Source organism: Lonchura striata, chromosome 2, assembly GCF_050655825.1.
Source record: "Lonchura striata isolate lonStrDom1 chromosome 2, ASM5065582v1, whole genome shotgun sequence".
Classification (NCBI taxonomy): Eukaryota; Metazoa; Chordata; class Aves; order Passeriformes; family Estrildidae; genus Lonchura; species Lonchura striata.
The window spans coordinates 24,165,189-24,192,039 of NC_140704.1; the positions used below are offsets into that span (position 1 = coordinate 24,165,189).

Genomic DNA, 26,851 nt, shown 5'->3' on the forward strand with positions numbered 1-26,851 from the left:
AATAAAAACTTTTAGAATGAGCTTGTTGCTCTGGAAGACAAAGATAAGAGAAGAAAAAACAGAAGGGATAAGGCAAGGGAGAACTAGTGTGTCAGGAAGAGCAGGTAGGGATATTGAGAGACTAGAAATATATGTGGGAATAGGATAGTACACTGAAGTCTCAGTAGGAGAATTGAAAAAAATAATTTTAAAAAAGGGAAAAAAGAACAGAGATCCACTGCAACAGCATGAAAAAGCAATTTTCAAAGGTACTCACTGGCCCTATCTGTATAAGCATTTTGTTTTAGAGCAAAGGAATTCTGAAGCAGATTACTTCAATATTTCCACTTAGTGCATGTAAGTTTTGTTGGTGGAGTTGCTTGGCTTCCACCTTTGGGAGAAAACTATTCCAGAAGATTTGCTCTTAAGTATAAATGAAAAGCATTCTTGCCCCAAAGAACTAAAGGGCCAGTCCAAAGTGGGATGTATTGTCACAGAGTTCTACCCACATGCATGAACGTCAAAAAATTCTTAAACCCCAAAGTGTTTCTGCCAAAATCTGAGGTCTTTTGGCACCCATAAAATGAACCAAATACTGTGTATCTGATGCCATATTTATAATCAAAAGTCAGCCCTTGACTGAATCTCTAGCACTCCTTCCCCCTTCATCTTCTCTAATCCTAGCTTGGAACCCTCATCTAACTTCCCCATGTCAGTTGTTGTCCATCCACCCTTTCTGATCTTTTACTATTGACTTTTATCTCTTTTGTAGTGGTGAGATGCAAAAATCCAGAAGGTGCTCATTATACTGTGCCATGAAAGGGCTGAAGGTTTCCTGAGGAGCAGCCTAGCACTGGCAGGCTCAGAGGGCTGCATCATGATTGATGAGTGAAGAGGACTGATGAGCCAAAAAATCTTAAATTTGAAAGGATGAAAATCATTCTTGATGAGCAAGGGCGATAACTGCCTTTTGGGGGCAGCACAGCAGGAGTACCTGTATTCTGGAGAGATTGAATTGGTCTCCTGGAGAGAACTGTCTTTGATTATGTTGCGCATTTGGCTGTCTCTGCTCTGGGATACAGGACAACAACATCTATCCTATCACACTCTTCAGTCACTCTGTGATCCTGTCCATGCATCTCACAAGTATTTTGAAGAACACTTCAAAAGCAGAAACAGCAGTGACTCTCTGGCTTGCATCTAGTGCTTTTGCAAAGCAAATCTGTGTCAGCATTCCAGAGTCCAGTTCAGACCAGCATATGTTTCTGTGCAGGCCATTTTAGCGGAATGGGAGTAGCATGATGTTTCTGACACTCGGATCATGACTGAGAGGAGATGATGCATGTTACAAAGGCTGTTGTACCTTAAAAAATGTCTGTGGTCTTGAGTTGTGGGTGAACTCCATGATGTGACAGCTAACTGCATCAGAAGCTCCCCTCCTAGTCCCAGCCTGTACAAGTGTCAAGCTGTGTGCCAGTGACTGTCCAGCTGTGCATGTAGCATGCCATAACACAGCTCTGCTTGGGTCCCAGACAGAGACTTGTGCCATTCAGTGTCCACTTATGGGAATGGGGGAAAGCTTGTGTGCTGGGAGGAATACCAGATAGCTGATTGCCTGGGGACCAGGAGGAGCCAGCCCAGGCTGATGCAGAGTCTCTAATAGAACATGACCTCTGTTGTTCCTCAGTGTGGACAGGCAGTCAGGGATAGGAGCGGAGTCACAGAAAACACTTGTTGAGACATTTCTACTGTACTCAGACCTTGTCTGCTACCCCAGGTGCTCTTGCAACAGCAGGAAGCTCTGGTCCACTCTCCATTCAGTGAGGAAAATAAAAACAACTGACCAAAAAAACCACCACCGCCACCAACAACAAAAAATCAACATGAGGGAGTAATTTCCCTCTAGGAGTTTTTTTCCCAGTTTCACTGCTTAATGCCACCTCTCCAGCTTGCTGTTCTCTGGCTGCTGCCAGTCTTGGTGATCATGCATAAGAACAGAGGCATCAGTTTAGTTTGAGGAACCAGAGTAACCCCAGGCTGGAGTAAAATATCCATACGTGCACAATGAATATGTGACAAACATAAGCACCAACTGCATTGATCTTCTGTTTCGCTCCTGTTGTACCAAATTATGTACTAAGATAGACACAGATAGCAGTACAAGAGCTGACAGGTCTGTTGCTGCAGTGGATGCAGGAAATGAAGTATAGGCTTGTTGTGTGTCAGAAGCAAAGATAAAAAATGGGGGCTTTTTAGAGAAGTTAATAATTCCTATAGCTGCAAAACATAACTGGTACAAAAAACAGCTGTAATTGCTGTTCTTCTTACGGTATTTAAAAGATACTTTACTTATCTGATTGTTGAGACAGAAAGAAAACACATATCTACACCTGTGTCCTCTGAAAACATAAACCAGAACGAATGTCAACACAGCTATATAGATACATATCAGTTGTTTATTTTCAGCAATCCTGTCAGGATCAGCTATAAATTATAGAGAACTTTTTTACAAATATCTTGGAAAGTGATCAAATTAATGTTTGTGCCAGTATCGGGAAGAAATAAAGAGGGTGTGGATGGAGGAAAGTGGGAGCTGGCAGTGAACACTGAAATACCAGCTGTAATTATAAAAAGATAAAACCAATTTTCACATGCATTACAGAGTTTAGTCACAGAACTAGGGCATCTTTATTTTATGAGCTTCTCTATTACCAAGCTGTGCAGCCCAGCCATGAAATTAACAGTCAAATAAGGAACTTAATCCTGACACAAATAACATTCCCACAGACAGTACTGGGAGATTTGTCAGAAAATTGTGTTCAGAACTTGACCTCTAAAATGAATACAGTGTTGGTGGGTTCCTAATTATAACATCTCATTTAGCTACCAGAGTAAGGCAACTGAAGCAGTAAGAAGTACAAAGAAGTCAGTTGTTGACAGATGGCTTGGTCTTTGCAGCCATTACTCACAGAAAATAATATTTGCTCACACAAGGTGGCCCACAGCATTCACTGAAGTGTAACACAACTTATCAGAGGAATTCAAGTTTCATGATAGATCTTTCTAAAAACAAGTTGTGTCAGAGAATCAATCTATTTTTTTTCCCAATTGCAGTTTTTGTGGGTAAAATCACTACTTTGCATTAAAGTAATCATGGTCAAATTACTTGTTTCAGCGACTTTAAGAGCCTGTAATTAATTTAGGAAAACCTTCAGTGTCCTTTTAAAGTAAACAGCTAGCTTGCAATCTGAAGTCATGAACAACAAAAGTTCACCAAAACCATGGGTGTTTTAATGAGTGTCAAATGGGTTTTTATGCTTTGCAAGCAATTTTCTAACATATATGAAAGTTGTTATTTGTCTTTATGCTGAAACTGCTCAAACCTAATTCAAAGTCTACTGATATCAGCAGAAAATTTTTATGTGACTTCAGTAGATTTCAGATTACAGATGGTACTTCTGCAGGAATAATGACACCACTCAACCCCAAAAAGCAATGAGACCTCACCAGTTGAAGGATGAAGATCATAGCTCTGGACTGAGATCAAATTATGCTAAGAAAACTACCACAGCTGTCAGAAAGAGACTTTAGCTGACTGGTATTTCCCAGGTGTGGGAAAAGAAAAATATCAGAGGCTTCTGATATTTCCCACGAAACCTATTTAATAATGGACATACAGAAATGCACAGAACCTTTATTGCATAGACACTTTCTGAGGTTTCTGGTTTTTACTGATACCAAAGAAACTAAAGCCAACTAGTCAAATCAAATTAATTAATTAAGAAAGCATACACTCACAGGAAGGCTTTATTATCTTATTTGTCCTAGAATATTAATTATTTTAATCAATAGAACTGTAACCATAGTGCTGTCATGAGCAGCAAAAGAAAACAGAGCAACCCACGAGTGCAGCAGTTTTAGTAATTACAAATTTGAAGCACATTTCTTTCTCATTATGTTTGAATAGCCAAACTACTGTGCAGTAAATTTGGAGTTTAGGCATGAGAAGCACAGTCTTGCTTCAATTTTAAAGAGAACTATCCAATTCAGTATCAGTATAAAAGGAAGAACAAATACTACTCTCTTCAATGAGATATGAATATCAAAATATGATTAAAGCATTACCACCTGAATTTAATCTAAAGGAATGCAATAGATTAGACATGAAATTCATGCCCAGGGCATTAGAATAATCATATTTGAAACAGGAATAGACAGGAAAAGCAAAAATAACCATTCAAACCTTCTTCATCCCCATTGCCCATTAGGTATTTTATTTTCTTGTTTACAGTAATACTGCAATCAGATTTCAGCAGTAGTATAACTAGAATTCAGCAGCACTGCATTTTGTCCTGATGCCTATATAATTGCCAGAGGGAGGCATTTTATTTACACAGCTGTGATGTGTTTTGTAAACAGGCTGATCATGACTTACGAAAGCTCATGGAGTATTATTGCAAAGGAAAAAAAGAAAAGCTGACACAAGCTCCCACGTGTTTGACTTCTTGCCATGTTTACTGATAGGACCACAAAATAGTGCTTCTGTCTGTTTTTTCTGGAAAGGGGCCAAAGCTATTTGAGGACAAGCAGCCCAACAGGTTCCTATCTGAGCACAGCTGCACCAACCACTGCTTTAAAGTCCCAAAGTACTATCCCAAAGCAGTAAGACCAGTTCCCCCTCTGGAATTAATAAACCTCCTATGTTAAACATCATCTAATAAATTAAAAAAAAAAAAAAAAAAAGTGGAGTTCATTTACAAAGCAAAGGTAGCTTCTCCATCATTTTTATAATGGCAACAGTATTACAGACACTATTGTCATTACTTCTGCTGACAACACAGCTTCTGAGTAGAAAAGCACAATTTTCACCTCAAGTTGTATTTGCTTTCTTCAGATAACCACATCCTTTATCAGAACTGCTTTGTTTTCATCATGCATTATCAATAACCTTACACTAGACTTTCCTCACAACCACCTTATGCACAGACAATGCTCTGATCTAATAAAATCCCCAGTTATATTTGTTTAGCATATTGCATAGTGGAAAGTTTCAACTCAATCTGCTAGCTGAAGGTCTCTTGGACTGCTGAGTCACACATGATTAATTCTAACAATATTTTAATTTCCTTCATGATAAGGTAACTAATGATTTGAAATGAGATTGGTTGTTCTAAACTGAATCAGAATTAGCTTTTTTTGATGAATGAACTATAATTGATTTATGAAATGGAACTCTCTAGGGCCTTTGTAGTGCTTATTGATGAGGCTAAATTCCCACTGAAACCAATGAGCAATTTTTCTCAATAAGCATTGAAGGATCTGCCCTTATGATGTAGAAGTTATAACTAGCTCTAGCTTTTGAGCCACTCTTAGGACTGCAATTACAAACACTCCAGAGCCATAATCCCCAAAACAAATTTTGCTAAGAATTGCACCAGAATTTCTCAGTAACGTGTACATGGAGTTATCCCAAGAGTTTTATGTCTTTCAATGACTACAGTATTTTGCTAGCATAATAAACACAGAAACCTGAGTTGGAAGTACTTGGACAGTATACATCTAAAGTTGTCTCTACCAAAACAACTCTTGATACATTATGCAGATGCAATTCAGTTTTTTCCGTAGTAATCATTCCTCTTTATCTTTTTCTTGTAATTTCTCAGTGAGCTCTCACAAACAAAATGAAGAAGCTGACTGTATTTGGAGGTCTATGAAGGGATTAAAAGTCACACAAATGCAGTGTTTTGGTGTTTTCTTAATGGATGCTTCTCATTATTAAATAAAACTATTTGTTTTTTCTAGACCAAATGCACAAATGCTACTTTTCCCAACAAAAAAAAAAAAAAAATTAAAAACTTCTGTCTTGTGTTACCATTAAATATTTTGTGGTTTTTTCTGTTTTCTATTTTTTTAAAATCAAGATGTTGGCCTTTCAAGATCATCTTCTTTATAGACTAGCGTCAAGAAGCAAGTCTCAAAAATAAACACATTTTAGAACCATTTTGCTGAGATAATTTCACATTGCTTTTTAAAGCACTTTGGCAAACATTTTAAATGAAAAATCTCCTAACAAAAGTGCCTGCACTTCTAACATTACTACTTGAGAACAATTTAAAAAGGCAATTTATTATATATTAGTATGTATTAATTTTTGAAGCAGCTGTTGTATTAAATCTGCACAGGAGTTAAAGCACCTGTCATCTCCTGATGTCATGAAGTTGCTATGTTAGAATTTGAATGGACTTTTCTCTGCTGGCATCAGTGAGAGCTGAATCTGCCATGAGGCCTCTGTCCTGTCAGGGCTCAGGTTCAATAGACTAAGAATGACCTCTTATGTCTGTACACAACTTGGATTTGAGTTTCAAAGCCTTAAGAGTTTTCAGCTTTTATAGGATTTTGCCAGGAGACAGACAGGGTTTTCACTAATATTTCTTAAAGGTATGTCAAGGAGTTTTAGGAAATGATGGAATATCTGCTAGTTTCCTCCAAAAACTAACTATTTCAATAGTGACCTTGAAAACCAAATTAGGAGAGAGAGATATCTCCCTGTTGAGAGGGAATGAATGAGGAAAGCACCTGAAACTGGAAGAGAATAATGGTATGAACTGTCAGTATCAATACTTCATGTAAAATATTAATCTTCTAGAAGCTTCTATGAAGAATTAACATTTTTCCTGTTGTTCATTATGCAACCAGAAAAACAATTCATTGCTTCCAGTAAAACAATTAGTGTTGTTCATTTCTATAGAAACACTCATATATAGTAGTAGACTATGTAGTATACTATGACATAGTAGTAGATAGCTGTGCAAGCAATGCTAAGGTAGAAATTTTCTATGACAATAAGAAATTTTCTGAGACAATGCTACAGTGTCAAACCCAGTAGTATATTTAAAGATACATACTTATGTTCTATGATAAAAACAATCTTATATCACATCAAAAATATAATCCAGAAAATCTTCTGAAATATATCAAGAAACTGCAAAGATGAGTCCACAATGTCTCAGTTTTGTGTTGTTACTGTCATTTTTGGAGGCATAACTCTCTGAAGTTGTTTAAATATCCTTTATTTTATCCCTCTGGATGGTGCTGGTTGACTGCCTCCTGGTACCAAGTGATGCGGGCACAGAAAAATCTTGTGTGTCTTTAGTTGTGGAAGAAAGGAACCAAGTTTTATGCTCTATTCCCTAACAGATCAGAGACTACGCCCAAGTAAAACAAAGGACCAAAGGCTGGCTACAGTAACCACTTCAAGCCAGATTTTTACCAGTTTCCCCTGTTACATTAGTAGCACCATATTCTGTCTGAAGCCAGTGGACTTGCACAAAGAGCCCTGCTCAGTAAATTCTCTGGGATCTAGGAAAACCACAACAAAGTTCTCTCAGGGGTGCCAGCATCAGCCAGAGCTCCCCTGCCTGCAGCCATGGCCCCAGGGAGTACAGGCAGAGCAAACTGCATCTTTGAGGACATGAGTTTGTTTTTCCTAAGTGTGCTGGGGTTCCCCAACACTAATTCAGAATTAATTACATTATTCATCTGCTGATGAACTACCCATCTCACTGCAGCTGAAGATTCACTCAGGTGAGCTTTATTCACCATCCAGTTTCTGACACAGACAGGGCTGTGCTGGCTGGTTTCTCCACACTAATTTACACTGTAACTGGTAAATGCCACTTGCCAAGAGCTGTTTGCCTTGCAATTGTAACAGTACTGTCCTGGCCATGACATAGGACATCTGGAAACATGAAAAGTCCCCTACAAGGGACTATAATGACTCACACTCTCTGTAAACCAGACCACAAATTCAGGAGATGGTGGCACACCTTCCTGTTTAAAAAATCCCTTGTCCTAGGTATCTATGGCAAACTGATCAATAACAAATAAGTCCCCACTACCGGGAATGGCTGCTTTCCTGGTCAGCACTTCAGGCATTGGACCAGGGATTCTGAAGGTCAAGAAAATGAACGCAAGTTTAAAAATTATTTCTGAGCAGTAAACTGTAAAAATTAATACTTAGCACAGGGTGAGCTATGCAAACATTTTTGTCAGAAAAGCATTTCAGGAACTCTGAAGAGGATACTTACTTAGATGCTGTATAGATTGAGGATGCTTGTTCCACACCAACAGTGTCTCAAAAAAAAAAAAACAAAAACAAAAACAAACCATTATTATGCTTTCTGTCACAAGTTGAAAGCAGGCCTCTGTTATCTAGATGTCTCCTTTGCTTGGGTTTTGTGTGATTTAGATATTATTCTGAGTACTGACATTTAAAATCTATAGCTTGAGTTGTGTTTTAATATTCCAAACATTCAAGGAAAAGTATTGTGCTCTCTAATCCAAATGTTATTTTGGCTTTCTGAAAAGCATTGGGATGAATTCTGATCAGCACTTCTGCATTAGCTTCAGAGTTGAGTTTTATTACCATAGGTAAAGATGAAAGAACTGATCAAATGCAGAAACTGCTGATTTAGAAGCTTAGTATTACAATGGGTACCTTATCTATGAACAAATTTGTTTTTTCAGTCTTGCATTGGCCTGCAAAATCAGATCTCAATAAAAGCATGAATTAAGCACATTCTCCCAGTGGCCTGTTTGTTGAGTGAAGCTGGCTGAGGAGTAGCATTTCTGATTTGTGAAAAAGTTTTGGTGGGAAGCAGAGAGGGCTATTTGGTTTTACTCTGAATCAAATAACAAATCCCTTTTTAATTTCCCACGAACTGGAAACTGAGAGAATATTTCATTCTGACAATCCCAGCACATGAAAACTTCCTCCAGGAAATAACCTCACTGCAGGCAGCAGCTGCTCAGTGAAATCAGCATTCCTGGTCCTGTCACGCTTGCTGATCACCCACCTTGTTGTCCCTAGAGCTGCCAGGGCACCCCAGCCCCACGCCCGCACAGCGCCCTGGCTCCCTGCTCACAGCCCACAGCTCCACCCGGCCATGCCCCCACCACTGGCCCCAAATCCCTCATTTCCACTGGAGCTTTCAGGCTCCAGCCCATGGAGACAGAACCTGCCAAAATTCTCAGCTCAACAGCAGAAAGTTGGGAAGTCCTGGAGTTTGGCTATTGGGGGTGCTGGTCCACCCTGGTCCACCAGTACACCTGACTGAACGTTTATATAACCTAATATTTGCAAAAAACAGTTTTGATATAGGGAAAAATTATTAGTTCTCAGGTCTCTGGTATGCACAAGTCTTCATGAGATACCATAAGTGGCAAGCCGACCTCTCTGTCTCACAATGCCCTTATTTTTCCTGAAGGCAGGTATCTATATGGACACAGAGAAGACAAATGGATCCCCATTATTGTTCCCTTTGAGTGAAACAGACTCCCATTAAAGGCAATGTTTTTTGTAAGATTTGAGAGTATGAATTATTCCAGCATGGAAAAATCTAACTTTCCTAAGCTTATGAGAAAGATACTATCAGTGTAGTCCTTGATTTAGAATCATAAACTGCTGTATTTCATGGCATGCTTAGACTGTCTTCAGATTAATATTAGCAAGATGCATTTGAAATAATGAATTTACACATACATGTTGTAAAACAATACTACAGTTGTTCTTTTCTAAAGTTCAGCTTATAGAAACAGAAAATTGTTAATGGAACTTGGGAATGAGCACAATACAAAATGTAGCACATTCAAGAAAGACACTGAGATTACATTTGTACTACTTATCCAAACATGCCCTAAACAGTTCCCTGGCACTAAGACATGCAATAACTCTTACATGTACTATTCAACTGTCTTGTCTTTGAAAACAGAGTATCCACATGCCAGCTACATCCCAGGCCCATGCCAGCTTCCAAACTTCATCCAGCAACTTTTGGGAGAGCTGTAAATCATCTGAGGCTGTGTGTGCCAGAGGCTTCTCCAACAGGTTTCAAGTTATGGTGGCATTGCTGTGATTGGGAATGTAGCCTGAGATACACACATGCTTACAAAGCCTTAAAACTCTGAGTTACTTATTGGAGAGAACTGCATAAATACTACTCCAGTGTGCATTTTTTATGGTGTCAGAGAGCCACTGGAGTGTGGTATGTATCATCTGGGTCAGTCACTAATGAGGGTAAAGCCAAATGAGAAGTGCAGCATGTTGATTAGGAGCCTTAATTCCAATATTTCAGGATTCTTCTGTCATGTAAAGGCAGTTTCCCACAAAAAGATAGACGTATGCTAGAATGACAAGTCTTGAATCTATATTCAAATTTTTGGCCAAGGGAAAATAATAATTTCACTAAAGTGTTTTGGCTTTCCATTGGAAAGTGTCATGATTCCATTAGGAAAAGCTTGGTTTTTTTTTTTTTTGTTTTTTTTTTTTTGTTTTTTTTTTTTTTTTTTGTTGTTTTTTGGGTTTTTTTTGGTGGCAACACATGGGGAAAAGAATGATCATATTATTTCTGCTATTAAACTGAGATGACATACTTTTGTCTGATCCCTTAGACAATTTTCTGTAGTTACCAGAGCTGCTATATAGTCTCATATGAACTGAGTCTGCATTCCCTCATTCACATTTTCCTTTATCAGCTAATTCATACCATACAACAAATACAACCATTAAAAAATAGTGTAGGTTCAATTCAAATGCCCTGTATCTGCCTAAGATTTCTTATTTGGGATACTTTTGTACTTTTTATTCCCTGTAAACTTCTGGCTATATTCAAAATCAGCAAAATTTCCCACAACAGGGATAGATAGTTGAACATCTTTATAACCCCATTTTTTCTTATTCCTCAGATGAAACCGAAAATGGAAATTAACACACCTCAAAATTATTGACTCTACTGTGACATTACACATTGTTTAAAATTATTATTGCTATTATACCTATGACATTTCAGAAAAATCAAATAAGGTTAATATTTTCAGCCCAAATGGTTTTTCTCTTTGAATAATATCAATACCAATATTAAATTATAAACTAGTACAGAAATAGTACTTCAAAGTTTACCAAAATAAAGATGCACATATTGTTTGGAGAACAGACCAGAAGACATCAGAATTGAGAAAGGTGCTAAAATTTTACTCACATAACTTCCAACAGTCTATTAAGTACATGGTCACAAGCCTTTCACCACAAGGAATAACTGACAGGCTTGAGGTAATGAAATTATTTGTATAAAGTGATAAAGCAAGTCAAATCTAAATCATGTTGCTCTTAATCCCAGTCAAATATGCTGGCATATATTCACTGTCTATGCAAGCACACAAAGGTCATAAGGAAGGCAAACATACTTAGCTAGTCATTAATGACAACTTTTATTGGATTCTGACATATGAAATTCATCAAAGTAACTTTTTTGCTCTGGAATTTCACAAGGACATGAGCAAAAACTTGTACAAGAACCCTTTTTGTCTGTGCTGCCCATGACCCATACATTTAAAAAAATTGAAAGAAAAATCTTTCATTGTTGTAAATTTAATGTGTTGTACTTTTTATTATGAAGATATGTTCATTTCATTGATACCACTATGTACAATGCAAATCTTTCACAATGCCTGCAGCTCTTTCAGTATTATTGTCAGAGCAACATATATACTTACATAATAAGCACCAGGATAATTATAAGGGACACAAATTTTACACAAGTAATAGTTGTCATTAGAGAAATACAAGCTATAGGGCCTCTTGATACTCCAATATTACATGCAGTACAAAATGTCAAACATTTTGCTACCTATTCCCTAGAGACTTTTCTTAAAATCAGGCTGCATTAGGTATTCTGAATTTATTAATTTTGCCTTGCTGTGCATTATATTATCCTTATACAGTTCCTTGTCATCCTGTATTGGGATTTTAGGAAACTATTCCCACATTCTGTTAATGCCATTTCAAAAAATTAGTTTGCAATCAAACACTCAGTCAAACCTGAGTGCAAATGCTACTTCTGAGAAGTCTCTGTCACAGTCACAATAAATTTAGCCAGCAGAACCTGCTAAAGAAAAAGTTGTTCTTATTATCAAACTGAAAATTAAGAATTCTGTCAAGCTAGCAGGAAGTATAGCTATAATCTTAAATGTGATGATTACCTCTTCAGACAGTTATGCACAGAACTGCTTAAACTACACCACTGCTCCTCTGTATCATAAACATTGAGGGAAACAAAGTAAATGTTGAGAATTTTTTCTATGTAGCCATTTCACTAACGACCAACATTATATCTCAACATCAAACATGTTTACATAGTCTGGATCTGAAAATCTGAACTACTTATCCCCTAAGTATTTTACTATTTTCCTCCTAATACAGGTCAGTGCTAGCCAACACTCCCCTTTCCATACCAGGGGAAAAGCATCCATCAAACCCAGCAGTAACTTCAGTGTGATTTGTCTTCCCATCACATAAGCAGAGTCTGTTTCCTTGTTAGCTGGGATACCTGCAGCACCGTGGGAATGCAAAGCACTCTGTGCAGCTGAGCTCCAGCACTGACTCACAAGGGCAGGGAGTGTTGTGTTTTGCAGACCTTTGAGCAGTAAATCAGAGTAAAACAAAATGCCCTGCCTCCTTATACTTGTTTATTTTTATACTATAAATATAGTTAAGTTCATTGGGGAGCTTTTGAGTTCACCTTCACTTCAGTATGAGTGATTTGGCTCCCATGCAACTCAGGTGAAACCAGAGATAATGGGATGACCAGCTTTGTGCCATATCTGCCTGGTAGCCATGCATGAGTTAATTTTGATGACATTAAGACCCAGAGAAGCTTCAGCAAACAACCAAAAGGCAATGTAAAGCCTAATAAACAAAGCTAAACGTATAACCTAATTTTAGCAGAATATGCAGTCATATTTCAAGCTTGTATTATTGTACAGGAGAGCTAAAGAGCATATTAACTTCCCTCTAGTGAACCTAATTTCATTTTCCACTGCTTTTCCTCACTTCAAATTTGCAATTCAATGCAATCAATTTCACTTTGGTTAAACAGTTTAATGTGCTCTAATAAAAACAGGCAATTGATATTCTAATTCTGTTGTATTGAAACTAGCAGTGTATTATGAACACACATGACAAAATATAGCAAGTACTATGGCAGCTACTTAAGAATATTTTTTCTTCAGTTATTTGTTTGATATAGCAGCAGCCTTTATTGCACTTTTAATTTCAAAGGTCTAGAAGGTACTTTACAAATTACACCTTTAAATACCAAATAATTCTAATTTCTGTTTCTGAGATACATCAGGGTAGTCTTCCAACCCTTCGCAGCAGTACCATATCATCATCTAAGGACCAGTCTTGTAAATACTTTTTGTGCACTATATGTTTCACTGGGATCTGCTGACAGGATCTTGGTCAGCAGGGAAAGACTGCCATTCTAGTTTTATTGATGCTGCATGGAGGAAGACTATATAGAGGTACAATATAATTGAAATATCTGGATTCGATAGTTTTTCAGCAAATCTTTGCTGAAGAAGTCTCAAAAACTTCCTGCCTTCTATTGACTGGAACAGAGGAAACCAGGGGAGGAATGAAGTAAGTTTTTGTTCTGTGTTTTGTTGTGGTGCTGGAAATTGTTTTATACAGCATAGTTATCTGTCTAAATAATCTCACAAAGAAATAAACAAACAGAAACACTAAGTAATGTCCTTAGTTACCATTAAGTAATGAGCAGAATCTTGTTTTTGACTGTTCTCTGTGTTTAGTCATCAAACATACCTGCAGTATTGGTTCAGTATTGATTCTGGACAAAGACTATCATCTAAGAAAACACCCATTACACTCTAGTGTTCCTTGCTGACTTTCCAGAATTATTTCAACAATCTTGAAGCTTAAAAATCTTGAAATCTGATACATCAGATGTCAAATCAGGCCAGTTGTTCACCTTCTGGGGCTTGACCTTACTTGACAAATTTTCACTAATGGTAGAAGTAATCCTGCTGAAAAGGGCTGAAGAAACATGGAACACTAAAATGCACAAAGGAAACCTGAGTATACCCATCACTTAATGCATTTGGATAAATCCCTTAATTTGTGTGTTTGAAGCCAGATCTTCTGAGAATCTAAATCTTGACTCCCACTCTAATTTTTCAAATAAATTTTCTGATGCATTCCCTTGTTGCCCTCAGAAATTATGAAAACTCATGAAAACATCAAATAGGAATAGATTTAGAGTTAGTTTACTTGTCTGGGTTTTTTTTTTTTTTTTCCCGGCAGATACTTTTATTCAATGCAAAGGTTTTTGAATTACATTTGCAAATGTGAGCAGGATCACCTTCAGATGGATTAGTGGATTTGCATTGATGAAATATTGCAAAACACAAGACAAGTAATAATTAGTCTCACAGTTGATATTTCTCTCCCCTACAAGTGCTACCTGCTAGCATTGATTTAATTTTTTTTCTTCTGAATTAAAGCCAGATTAATTATCTTACGGAAAGTCAAGTTTATTTATGAATCAATTACCTCCTATGTGTATTTTATGCTCTTATAAAAATAAGAGCATTTCTCAATAAATGAGAAGATAATAAATTTGGACAAACATTTTTACAGATCAGTTGGTAGGCAGACAACAATGGCAGTGTTGAATTATTTCCATAGAAATGAGCTCATTACTTCTGTCTGTTTGTGGCAAAATAGTTTTAAATGTGTTTTGCATATGTGTTGCCAATCTGGAAGGCAGAGATAGTTGCGGAAAATGTAATTAATAGATAAACATGAAACCAAGTATGGGCATAATACAGTTGCATTCTGAACTGCTCAGTAATTTTGTTAACTTATCCCTTGTCTAATTCTTGATCAATAAATCAAGAATAACATCAATAATTTTTTCTCAGAATTTCCCACTCTGGGTATTTCACAAGATTATTAGTAACTTTTTTGATCTATGTTGGTTTTAGTGGTGATTTCAGCTGAAGCACAATTAGATCCTGAGGGCTTGTCCAAATATCAAGTCAGGTATGTGAGCAGAAATCACATAAATCATGCCTAAAAAAGGAGCGTGACATACCCAAGTTGATATAGTAAGCAATAATTATTAAACTCACAGTGTGTCACAATATGAAAAAAAATGCACTTGCTCAAGCAAATATTTGCCTCTTCAAACCACACATTGCTTTGCAACTTCACCATCAATAACTCTCTTCCCTGAGTCAAAACCACATCATTTTCAGTAAAAAGGCAAAGCAACTGAAAGGTGCTTCAAGTTAGTAGGTTCAAAAGCTAAACCAGGAACAAATACTAATCAAAAAGCAGTAGCTGCTACACACGTGAAGTTTGCTTTCTTTTTACAGGTTTTATATTTTAAAGGACATAAAGGAGGACACAATTTGGGAAGCATTTACAAAAAAACAAAATAGAAACAAACCCAGGAATCTACTGGATAACCAAACACCAATACAACAATCCAGCCACAAATCTATCTGGGGTATCACTAAATATAGATGTAATCTAAAGAAATATTGCCATCAAGCAAAAAAGTATAAGAGGAAAATGCCATAGAAGGACCTTCACAATTCTATTTTTGGTAAGCTTATCCAGTGCAGCTATTTATTGTGATCTATTACAAGACTCAAGCTCCAGGACAAAGCTGTCTAAAGAGAGTTTTGCCAACTTGAAGACCCATACCTATTTATATATTCTCTTACAAAAACTTCATCACGTATATTTTTTTTTAAATTCTTTTAAAAATTAATTTCAAAATTTCCATATACTTACTCCAATCTATCCTCTGGATCTCTTCCATACTTGCTCTTTTAATATCAGGATTTCTTTTGAATCCATGTTTTCTTCTACAATCTAATAACTATAAGTCTGCCATATCTTCTTTATTCATACTGGACAATGCTGTGTCAAAATCCTACTTGACTCATCTTACTGTCTCTTTTCCTGCCCTCTAAGTCTCTCAGCATTACTCACACTTCTGTTTTCAAAGTTGATCTATTAAAAAACTTTCCCTTCCTGATTATAGCCCCTAATTTCATTCAGTGCCTGCTGTAATTTCTTAATTAACTAACTATATAATTAAACTTTCCCACATTTTCTGAAACATCTGCCACAGAAGAAGTGCTCCAAATAAACTTGTAGTATTACTGAATATGTTGCTATTAACTACAGTCTCTCATAAACTATATCTGTTTTTAACCACATGGAGTACATCTTTCTCTTGGCTTAGCTGGTAAATCTTCTGGGATGGGAACAGTGTTTTGGTTTGGTGTTTGAAGAGCCCTGAAGAGTAGGTTTAAACTACTCTGAGACAGATGCTAGTTTAATTTAAAGAAACTTCAATAATTCATAGGGATAAAGGTTCCCTATAGAATCTGATTAATTAATTAATTCTGCATTGAGACATTCAATAATTCTTCCTTTCTTCAAACTGGACCCCAGTTTGCTTAAATATGGGGGGAGTCTGTCCCACAGACCACTTAGTAGCAAGCAATAAAGCCTAGCTTTATTGGAAAGAAATTTCCCTACATGACCGTCCTCAGGTACCTGCTCAGCAATGTTGAGCTCTGCACTCCTCAGCCAGATCTAGGACCAAGTTGCAACATTTGCAGATGTGAAACACCCCTGGGGGCTGTGTGAGCACAGCTCTCCATGCCTGCACAGTGAGCTGTCCCAGATGCACTGAACAGGCTGCTGATTAATTAAGCAATTGCCACAGAGCTCGAGTTATGATTACAGACAGTCCTTGCTACCAGCCACCTACTGCTTTAACATCAGCAATGAAGCTGAGTCACTAAAGCAGCTTGGGAGCATCACTGAGCAAGGGCTGAGATCTCTGTCTGCTGCAATGGTGTGTGCTCTGACAACTAAGAGAGCACTGCCCCAGTGTGTTCTCTGCATTATTATCTCTCCCCCATGTCTAGCTCAAATATTGAAACTCCATTCCTGCTGAGGGGTCAAAGGAAGAAGGAATTTTGCCCCTTCACTTTCCTCCAGCAGCCTGCTTATTTCAGAAGAGTTTATCAGTCTATCCAGGCCTGAAACATTATTTACTTGGTTCCCTCCCCTGATGCTACTAATCCATCTCCTCTGAGATTTTCCCAAGCAGCAGTAGCAGATTTATAAATTGGCTTGATTCATACACTGCCACTCACACTCTGAAGGGTGGGTATGATCCTATCATATGAATTTCAGCTTGGTACAACCTGGGAAAGTTATGGTTGGCAGTGGATAAATAGAGATGGTCTGTCTGCAGACTCAGAAAGATGACTTTGCACTTCACATTTGGTTAGAAAATTATCCTTGTAGTCCTCAGACATATTCATTCAATGTGATACTACTTTTCAACAATTGAACCAAAAAAAGGTTTCCCATACTTTTATTTTAATTTAATTTTTCTAGCTCTGAAAATACTGTTTCTATTTTATATATTTACCAGCAATAATCCACATCCTTTTTTACTTTTGTCTTTTGGGGAGTTTTCCCTGGGATAGATTGTCCCAGGCAAAGTAGGCAGGGATGGAAGAAGTTATAGAGGTGAACTCTTTGACTGGTGTGTATGTGAAAAGCACAACATTGAGTGCACATGTATAGAGAATATAAAACCAGCTGTATTCCCCTTAAAAAAACATCTTCAACATAATTTTGGATTAAATACGTATTCAGAACAAATAACATAAGAAATGAAATAAACCAGTATCTTAAACTCACTTTCTTTAAATTTCTTGGTGATGTCTCAGTCTGATGCAAATTGACAATATAATTGATTTATTACAGTACCAGGACTTGCATATACAACTAGACGAGTTGGAGATTGGCAGAGGACACTATGCCATCTTTATCCCCATGTCAATCCACAAACCTCAGAGTAGTAAACTGCAGAAAAATGTTTAAAAACTCCTGCTATGTTCCATTTGATCTGTAAATCCTATTCTGTGCAAAGATGGCTTTGGAACTAGTGAGACTTGTTCAGCCACCAAGTGTATTTATTTCAGATCTTGTATTAGTAGACAGTGACAGAGAACTTCTTTGTTGGTCTTGTTTCCAGCCACAGTGAACTTCTGCTTTTCTGCCCCAAGCAAGGTGAACCTTCAAGCAGACCCAGAGGTGAAAGTTGAGTTGCAGAAGAGCTCTTTGGAAACACTTTCTCAAGACATCCCCAGATATCCCTGGCTACTCAACTTCCTGATCCATGCTGTGTTTCTGAGCAAGTTAAGGAGATCTATTTTCCACCTGCAATCAGCCTGTGAATTATCTGTGTGCTGTAGGAGGGGGCACTGCTCTAATTGAATGGAGAGCTGGCACCTGATGCTGATGCCCTGTGCCAAACACTAACAGCCTGAAGCATGTGCTTGTTCAGATCACATCTGATGACATCATTCTCATGTAGAACAGTGTGCAAACACTGAAGCAGAGATGGGTTTGTGATAACACAGACTTCCCCAGCTATCATGATCATTATTTCTTAGGAAGAAAAAAATGAATACATTCCAAAAATGAACAAGATATAACAGAGGCTAATTAAGTGCAGATGACAAGATGTCACAATTTCAGGCATCAATTGCTCAAATGTAAATACGATATCCTAATCACCACGTTATGGAAACAAGTCTTTAATTTAAACCAGAGCCTTCAAGTCAGAAAACACAGAGTGATTTCAGTAGGTGCTGTGAACATGTAGCTCACTGTAAACTCCCTCAGAAACTTGTTCTGAACCAATGAGGAAAAACACTTTCTCCCTCTCTTTCTTCCATTTAGATTCCTAAATTGAGATTTTTTTGAAGCTTGGAAATGCCAGATTTGAGAACCTTGAATAAAAGTTCTCATAACAATATAACTTCTGCATATGCCAATTATGTGATAATCCATTCAAATTCTGCAAAAAAGAAAAAAAAAAGAGGTTTTTTTCTAACTAAGAAAAAAACCCGAAAAACCACAACCTCAACCCAAACCAACTGATGCCAGCACTGTGTTAAAAGGATGCCACCTACCGGGCACCTCATCAACCTCCAGCAAGAGCTCTGAGAGGTGGGTGAAGTAGATCTGACTAAACTGAAACAGACTGCTTTTTAGGGTAGCTCCTTAAAACCGGACTAAGAAAATTCAAAATTAAAACCTCTCAGTGCTCCTTAAGCTTGGGGTTTCCCACAAACTCAGAGTTTTCTTTCTTTTCTGTCATTTTCTCATGCCTCTTTTTTTTCTCTTGTAGTAGTAGCAGCAGCAATAGCCATATTTCATGAGCATTTATTCTTTTATTTTCCTATTAACTCTTTCCCCATGATGCTTCTATTCCTGATGAGAAGGCTGCATCTTAAAATCTGTTTACCATTATTTCTGTTCTGCATTTTAAAGTAAGAGTTAAGGCTTTAATCTAACAAGTCTGATACAGAAGGGGTCACAAACTTGGTTTACTTAATTTTAAAAGAAGTATCAATATGCCTTCTAAAAGTATCCTTCTTTTTGTAATTGGAAGAAGTATTTGTTGCAATAACTGATATGGTAACAGTACAGATGTGCTTGTCATCCACCAACACACATTTCCTTTTTCTCACCCAAACCAGGGTGTGCCTACTTACCTTGTTCTAACTTCACACTCCTTGGGAGCTCTATGATATTTTGCTATTTCATTCCTTTGACGTAGCACAGCATATAGACCATACTTTAGGAGTGTATCTCATAGCTACAGAAACCTCTAGTTCTACCTAAATAAACAATGTAGATAGATTTCCCTTTTTCTGCTCCTGGGAGAAGTCGCATCACAAAAGTGAGCTTGTACACTCAAGAAGGTCTTTGTTTGTCCTGTCTGTTTGGAAGTGCTTCTTACTTGCTCTTTATTGCCTTAAAATTTCACTTAGGATGAGGATACTATGGGAAATAGTTTTTGAAATGCTGCTTTAATAAAATCATAAGAAAAAATTCTAGATTATTGATTTTAAAGAAAACCAAATACAGCTTCTCAAAATTTCCACCCTCATGCTTTGTCCATACACAAGGATTATCCTGAAATTTCAAAGGGAATTAAGAAAGAGGAAACTGCTCAGGAATAATAATGTACAAATTAAGCAAAATGGAGAAAGAGAAAAGGCAGTTTATGACTAGATCTCTCTCTCAAATAGATATGTGGATATCTGAAGGGGTCTCAAAAGGTCCAAAAGGGGTCTCTCTTTTTTTACTTTTACCTGGGAACTCTTCATATATAATCCTATTGCTTTGGGATTTAGGAGATTTTGAGGAAGTCAGCGTACCAAACAGGATTTTGCCACTATGATATTCTTCTCTTTATAAACAGACAGTGACACAGGCATGAAAAACCATGAAAATTCTAGAGTTGTCTTAAGTATGGTAAAAAAGTATCTTAAGATATTTTACAGGATACCCCATTTTAACTGCTTTGAATAAAATATCACATCTTGTATTAGTTCCTGTCACAGAAAAACCTGCCCCTGACACATCTCAGTCTCTCTGACAGGATGGCAGTTCTTTCAGCTATGGGAGCTACCTCGTGCCCTTGCAGCATTTAATTTCTTTTGCAATGTGTAAAATCTGCTCTTAAAAAAATACCTTAAAAGGAATCAAAGTATGAAGAACAGAGATGTACTTCTTTTATCAGGCTAATGGTAATGACCCTCAGAGAAATATAAGTTCTTCATGGACTAGGATTAAAGCTAAACACTAACAGACTGGCTGTCAGACTGTCACCTTCTTGAAGATTGATGAGTTTTATTCAGCAGCATTAAGATCACTTTAGCTCTCAACAGTATTTTAAGTATAACAGCTTTAGCTTCAAGGGTTTTTTTAAGTCTAAGGCACTTAAATTACTACACTGTTTTCTCTTTCCACCTTTGCTTTTACTAATGGATTATATTTTTTCCAAAGACTCTGAGTTCAATGTTGCTAAGAGATCTTCAAAAGGAAAACATGGTACTTGCCTGTAATACTGTATGTGTTTGTAAATCACTGGTTGTCCATATGTCATATAAGGTCTCTTCTCTTGGAATTAAATTCATAAAACCAAATTTGTGTAATAAAGTCATAATTAAAGCTTTTCCAGCTTATAAAGGGAACTCCAAAGTTAGAAACCACTTGCATAACTCTTATTTAGCCTTTTTGGGAATAGTTATTACAGTTTTAAATGCAAGTTCTCACACTTCTTTTGCCCTTGGAATCCTTCCTCCTTGGGTTTTTAAGGATGAATAGTGCCCACTTAAACAGTGCTTCAATACTTTATCACTGGTAGTCAGTGGATCTCGTTTATTGTACTACATATAACCTTTCATGGTAAACAGATTTATTAATTTCTCTTGGAAAAATGGCTTTTTCCTTGGTGTTCATTTCTGCAATATAAATGCTTCACTGACAAATAATTAACCTCAAAACTACTGCTGTTTGGTGAGAGATTGCATTATTATGGTTCCACAGTGTCGCATTGATGGGTTGGCATTTTTTTCCTTAATCAAAGACTTCTAAAACTTACTACCTACTTTCAGTAGCTCAGCATATCATACACATGAACGATGAAGAAGCAATATATAACACATGGAAGGAAAAACATTTAAAAGATAGCTGACAGTGAATTGTGCTTTTCTTAATGTTGCATAAATGTACATTGCTATTGCAATATCCACAGCTCATGCAGCACATCCTGTAGAGGTATTTTCCCATGGAATGTTGCCTTTTATTTCAAGGCAAACTGTGTCTATTTTCTAAATTTCCTAGGCCATTTTTTAATTGTACATAAAAGCGTGTTCCTCCTTCAGGTTCTTATAGAGATGACATAATTTCTGTTATTCAGCAGATGAGTTGCTTACCCTACTCTGAGTTTAATTTCCTTTGGAGAGATCAGTGCTTTCAACTCTTATCCATTTTTTCCATTTTTGGATATGCATGGATGCCTCCTTTCGAGACCACAGTAGTTCCCTGAGTCATAGAACAAAATTATCTGTAAAGGACCTCTGGAGATAATCTAGTAAGCCCCCTGCTCAAAGCAGGCCTAACTTCAAAGCTAGATCTGCTTATTCAGGGTCATATCCAGCCTAGTTTGAATCTCCACAAGGAGGGGAATTCCACATTCTCTGGGCAATCCGTTCCAGTGCTCTACTGTTACCACTCATCTACTTGCTAATGATTTGAAATGTGACTGTGATTTCTAAATGTCCCCAGTATCATGTGATTAACACTATTGGATTTTAGTGGCATTCACTCTGGTAAGAGTGTGAGACATTCTGCTATTCCAAGACCTTTATTCTTCAATATATCATGTGCAAATAATTTACCAGCAGATTTTCTGAAACATTGCCTTCTGGATAAAGTGTTGGAAAGCACTAATTAGCTGCTCTCCTTGTCCTATCAGGCTTTCCAGTATCAAACTGTGCATCCAACATAATGAATTTGGTTGTTACAGAGGGCCTGGAAGTGATGACATTTAGCATGAGTGGGTTGTTTTGCTCCTGCATGATTGCATGATTGTTCTTGTGTTGATTTGTTCTTGATTCATTGCCTTAAAGATCTTTAATATCTATGCCTACATGGAATACCCTATCATTTTCCTTCTCTACTGCCATCATCAAGTGCACCCTTTCCCATGCCTTCTTCACTTTTCTAATTAACACCTTTATTGCCAAGGGCTCACAGAGGAAATAGCTATCACAGAGCAGTGCACTTCTAGTACTGCCTTCTAGGTAGATTCTGCAGCAAGAAGTTGGCATCCTCTGTTTTCAAACACGCTCATAAACCATTACACAGACCTGCCAGGCCAAATATTATTTTTATTTTTTTTCTGCTTTTAATGTATTTATCAAATTTAATGTATAGCTAACCTTTCTATGCAAAATTATTTCTGCAGGAGTGCCCATTATAGAGATATCTGGGTGTTTACTTGTATCTTTGGACTTTCATCTGCAGAGAATAAATGTTCTTGTATATTACTAGCTATGCTGTATGTCACAGATTCCAATTTTCCTAGTTAGTCACAAAACTTGTCCCAAATACTGATGCTCATTTTTATGGCTACTTTTTCCTAATTTATTGGAAAAGATGTATATCTCACCACTATAAATCTCCTTTTTTTTTTTTTTTAACATCAACATTTCTGCTGGCTGCTTTCCTCAGCAACATTCTTCAGCTGCACACTTTTCACCTTTGATCTCCTTGGTTTCTTTGCAGTATTTAGCACACATATTCTTAAACAACTGCTTTTCATTTTTCATTTTATGATGCTCTCATGGTCACTGCAACTTGCTGGGTTTGTGGCTCAGGACCATGCTTCTAACATGAACTTTGGTTGCTGCTTCTCTCTGGGACTATGTACACAAATGACAGTTGACCCACATTTTATCATCTACATGCCATCACCAAATGTGCCCTCATCTGATCTGTATCTTTTATTCTCTAGTTATTCTAGTGGTATTCTAGGATGTTCAAGTCTCCTCCACTAACATACATACTTTTATTTAATTTTTACCGCTCCTCAGCAAAAACAGTCTATTTTTAATCAGTTTCAGCTGGTTGATTCACTCACACCAAAGGACTCAGTAGGTCTTCAGCTTTCCTAAGATTTCTTTGCTCAACAGAGAATTTCTCTCTCTGAAACCATATACTTCAAATTGCTCCGTCTATCCACATTTCCTCTGCCAGCTTCAAAACTTTTGCCTTACAGACAGCTACGAATTTTCTCATCTCTCTGTATAAATCATATGAGAAGCAGGATCTTCCTCATTCTTTGCCTTAAGTCCAGCAAAAAGAAGATTCCATCAACCAAACCTGTACATTAAATGAAACTTTCTTCTTTCAAAAGGTCTACACTTCTAGCCTTTCTCTGTGTGAGTATCAAAAAATTTTCTCCAGTTTCTGTCTGTGAGCTTAGTTTAGATTACTATCATAAAAACTGGTACATAGCTTACAGCCTGCAAGCCCTGCTCACACACTGAATGTGTTGTACTAAAGAGCTGCTAAAAGTAATTAGCTTCTGTACCCTACCCACTGAACCTGACACAATAAATCCATTACACCAGTGTTTTACACGTGGTGAAAACGGCTCATGTGAGAGACTAGAGCCTTTAAACGCTAACACAAAAGTTCTTCACCAAAAGTCTTCACAGATGTGTGCTGACAGCAGAATTTGGGTGAGGCTCTGGCAGGTCATGTATGACTGGAGCATTGTCAAAGATAGTGCCTCTTTCTACTCTGAGCTTCTCCATCATGAACTTTTTTCTGTTGTACTCCTGTCTCCTCACGGACATTAGCTGTTTCTTCTCATCTCTTTCCACTCTCCATTCTTTCAGTACCATTTACAATTCCTTGCCAGACCTAGTTCCTTCACAGCTTTCTGCCACTGCAGTTTGAATCTCTTCCCAGTCATTCGCTGTCTCCCTTTCTTAACGCTCCCATTTTTCCCAGCTTCATAACTCCAGTATATTTAGTGGGGAAGGGGGGAGATAATTCTTTCTTTTCCAGTACATCTTCATCCTAATGTTCTGATGTCCTGCAAGCTCCTACCCCCATCTAGTCTCTAAATGCCTGTTGCTGGAAATGTCAGTTTCTCCCTCAGTATCTAATGTGTTCTACAAGCTTGTCCTTCTCAGATGACTTCTGCCCCACACTCCCGACTCTACCGGTCCTCAGTACTAACTCCTAATTCTAGTATTCCTCTTCCATGTGTGAAACCATTTCCATCTTTCTATACTGTTCATACTTCTTTCTGCTTTTTTGCCCTTTAGGCATGTTCTCTCAGCTCTCACTTAGTCAGCACAAACTGGCTTATACTACTTCAAAACTGTGACTGCAGTGGGAATCTCTAGAAGATCTGGGCTGTACATGTGTGGGTGTGTTCTTACACAACTGTGGAAGGTTCAGTCTTGACTCAGAAGCCATCTACTGCCAAGTCCATTTTCCACTGCATGCTAGCACAAGGACTTCTCAGGCAAAAAGGGCGACCAGAACTAGTGAACATAAGCAAAGGAATGTATTATGCACTGGAGGAGATCTTCAGAGATTGTGAAAATTAGCTGGCTAAAACTTTCCAAATAAATCCAAGAGTCTGAAGATATATATATATATACTTTTTAATAATAAGTATGCACTGTGAATAAGGCTGTTTCTCTCCCAATATCTCCTCCAGTCTGTTGCATCCTTGTCCCTCCAAACCATGTCTGCTGTTGAGTTCAAGACACTTATTATATTACAGTGAAATTTAAAATATTAAAATAGTATTTTAATATAATTTTTTTTACACATGACTGAAATTTTGATCACTTGGAAAAGTATTTTTATAGTGATAGTAAACCCAAGATTTTATTTTAAAAATCCTGTAATTAATTAATATGTTTAATTTTCACTTCTGAAAAAATTGAACATTTTCAACAATAAAATTAGTTTGGAATTAAATTCTATACTGAAGTAATTAGCATAACTAACTTTCTTTAAATATTAAACCCGTGTGATTTCTCCATGTGGAATTACACATCAGTTGAAAAAAAAAATATAATTCATCACTTCAAGAAACCTCTCATCAAACATGTTCTTTGATGTGGTATATGATATGTCTGTAGCATTTGATGATTCACATTACAGTAAATAATATACTGGCCATGTGTTGAAAGTTATGTAAATAAGTAGATAAATTATAGGCTTTGATGCTAATAAAGCACTGTCCCAATATTTTGCAAGGGGATGGAGATACTTTCAGTTAATATTTGAGGTTCCTCAGGACCCTTTCTGCATACAGTGCATACATATCTCCTTCTGGCTTAATCACACTAATTTCTCACACACTATAGGCCATTTAAGCTCCACTTCTTTTCCTCTTACAAAGGGGAGGCTGCTAGTTTAAATGCAAAGATTTGTGTAATTTCTGTCACTCTGCAGACAACTCGGACAGTTAAACAATTACAAAGTACTGGTGTGGACTTGGCTTATTATTCTGCATTTAAATTTGAACAGCAGATGAAAAAGAAGTGATAAATTTATTTGGTGGCTACCTACTGGTTTCTCCAGTGATGACCTCTGATTGCATCAGGCATTTCATTGGATAAATACTTTTCTTCCAAAACATTTTAGATCTGATTGCCAATAAAGTCAGCAGATATTTAAACACTTATAAATCCACACATGCTTGTTTTCTGTTCAGTGCTGAAATGACTCCAGTCTTTAGGAAGTATACACTATGAAATACTCTGAGACAATAAAACCAAAAAATTCAAGGAAAAACAGCTGACAAGAAAATACTGGGTCTGATTTATCTGTGAGAACATATGGTAACAATGATAGTTATTTATTATTTGATCCTGCTTCAACCCAAAATGTACTTGGCAACATTTGAACACAGAGGAAAACATTGTATTCTAACACAAAATAGCTCAAAGTCTTAAAAGAGTCAGACCCTTCAGCAGTCTGTAGTTGTGAAAATGGTCCTGAAAATATTAAAGGAAATCTCCACTCACACCATTTGTTCCCCATCATCGAGTTTTAATCAAGATCAGAGTTTAGAGGACTTGCTAAATTCCAAGCACTACAACTCTGCACAGTAAGGAGCCTGTGATCAGCTGTCTATGGCTTACTCTTTCACTTTCTCAATGTTCTTAAACACCCTGAAGCAAAGCCAAAGATTTACCAGAGATTCTCTAAGCTAGTTTGACTAAACTGCCCTTTGAAATGTAAATTGAATTTCCCCCAATATAGGTAAATGTAAGACAGTGCTGTCTATTAGTTAATCAGGCATTGTGTAGCATAACTTCCCAGTTTATCTCTGCCACCAAATGCTCAGCTGCATATAGCATTCAAAATACCCCTTTCTTCTGAGTATTCCCTTTCCTCCAAAATGTTTCGGTCTTTAAATTTTGTGTTATTTGATGTAATTTCTACATCCCATACCCTTCAGTCCAATGTTTCCACCTCTGCAGTATCAGCACAGCTGAGGATAACAGCAGTAAATTTACCTTCTCTTTCTGTATTGTTTTTAAGACAAAAGAAAATGAAGATCCCATTAGGAGC

General features: G+C 37.2%; 1 protein-coding gene across 6 annotated transcripts in view; it reads right to left on the reverse strand.

Annotated features, from left to right (window-relative positions):
* The window catches only part of CALCR (calcitonin receptor), a 154,316-nt gene that overhangs the window by 119,607 nt on the left and 7,858 nt on the right, over nucleotides 1-26,851 (reverse strand). For 2 of the 6 annotated variants that reach the window (XM_021551733.3, XM_031503834.3), the window contains exon 2: nucleotides 8,067-8,112. The exons of the other annotated variants lie outside the window; for them this stretch is intronic. The gene's annotated coding sequence lies outside the window, so the exon portion shown is untranslated. The remainder of the gene's footprint in view (nucleotides 1-8,066; nucleotides 8,113-26,851) is intronic. 6 annotated transcript variants of the gene reach the window in all.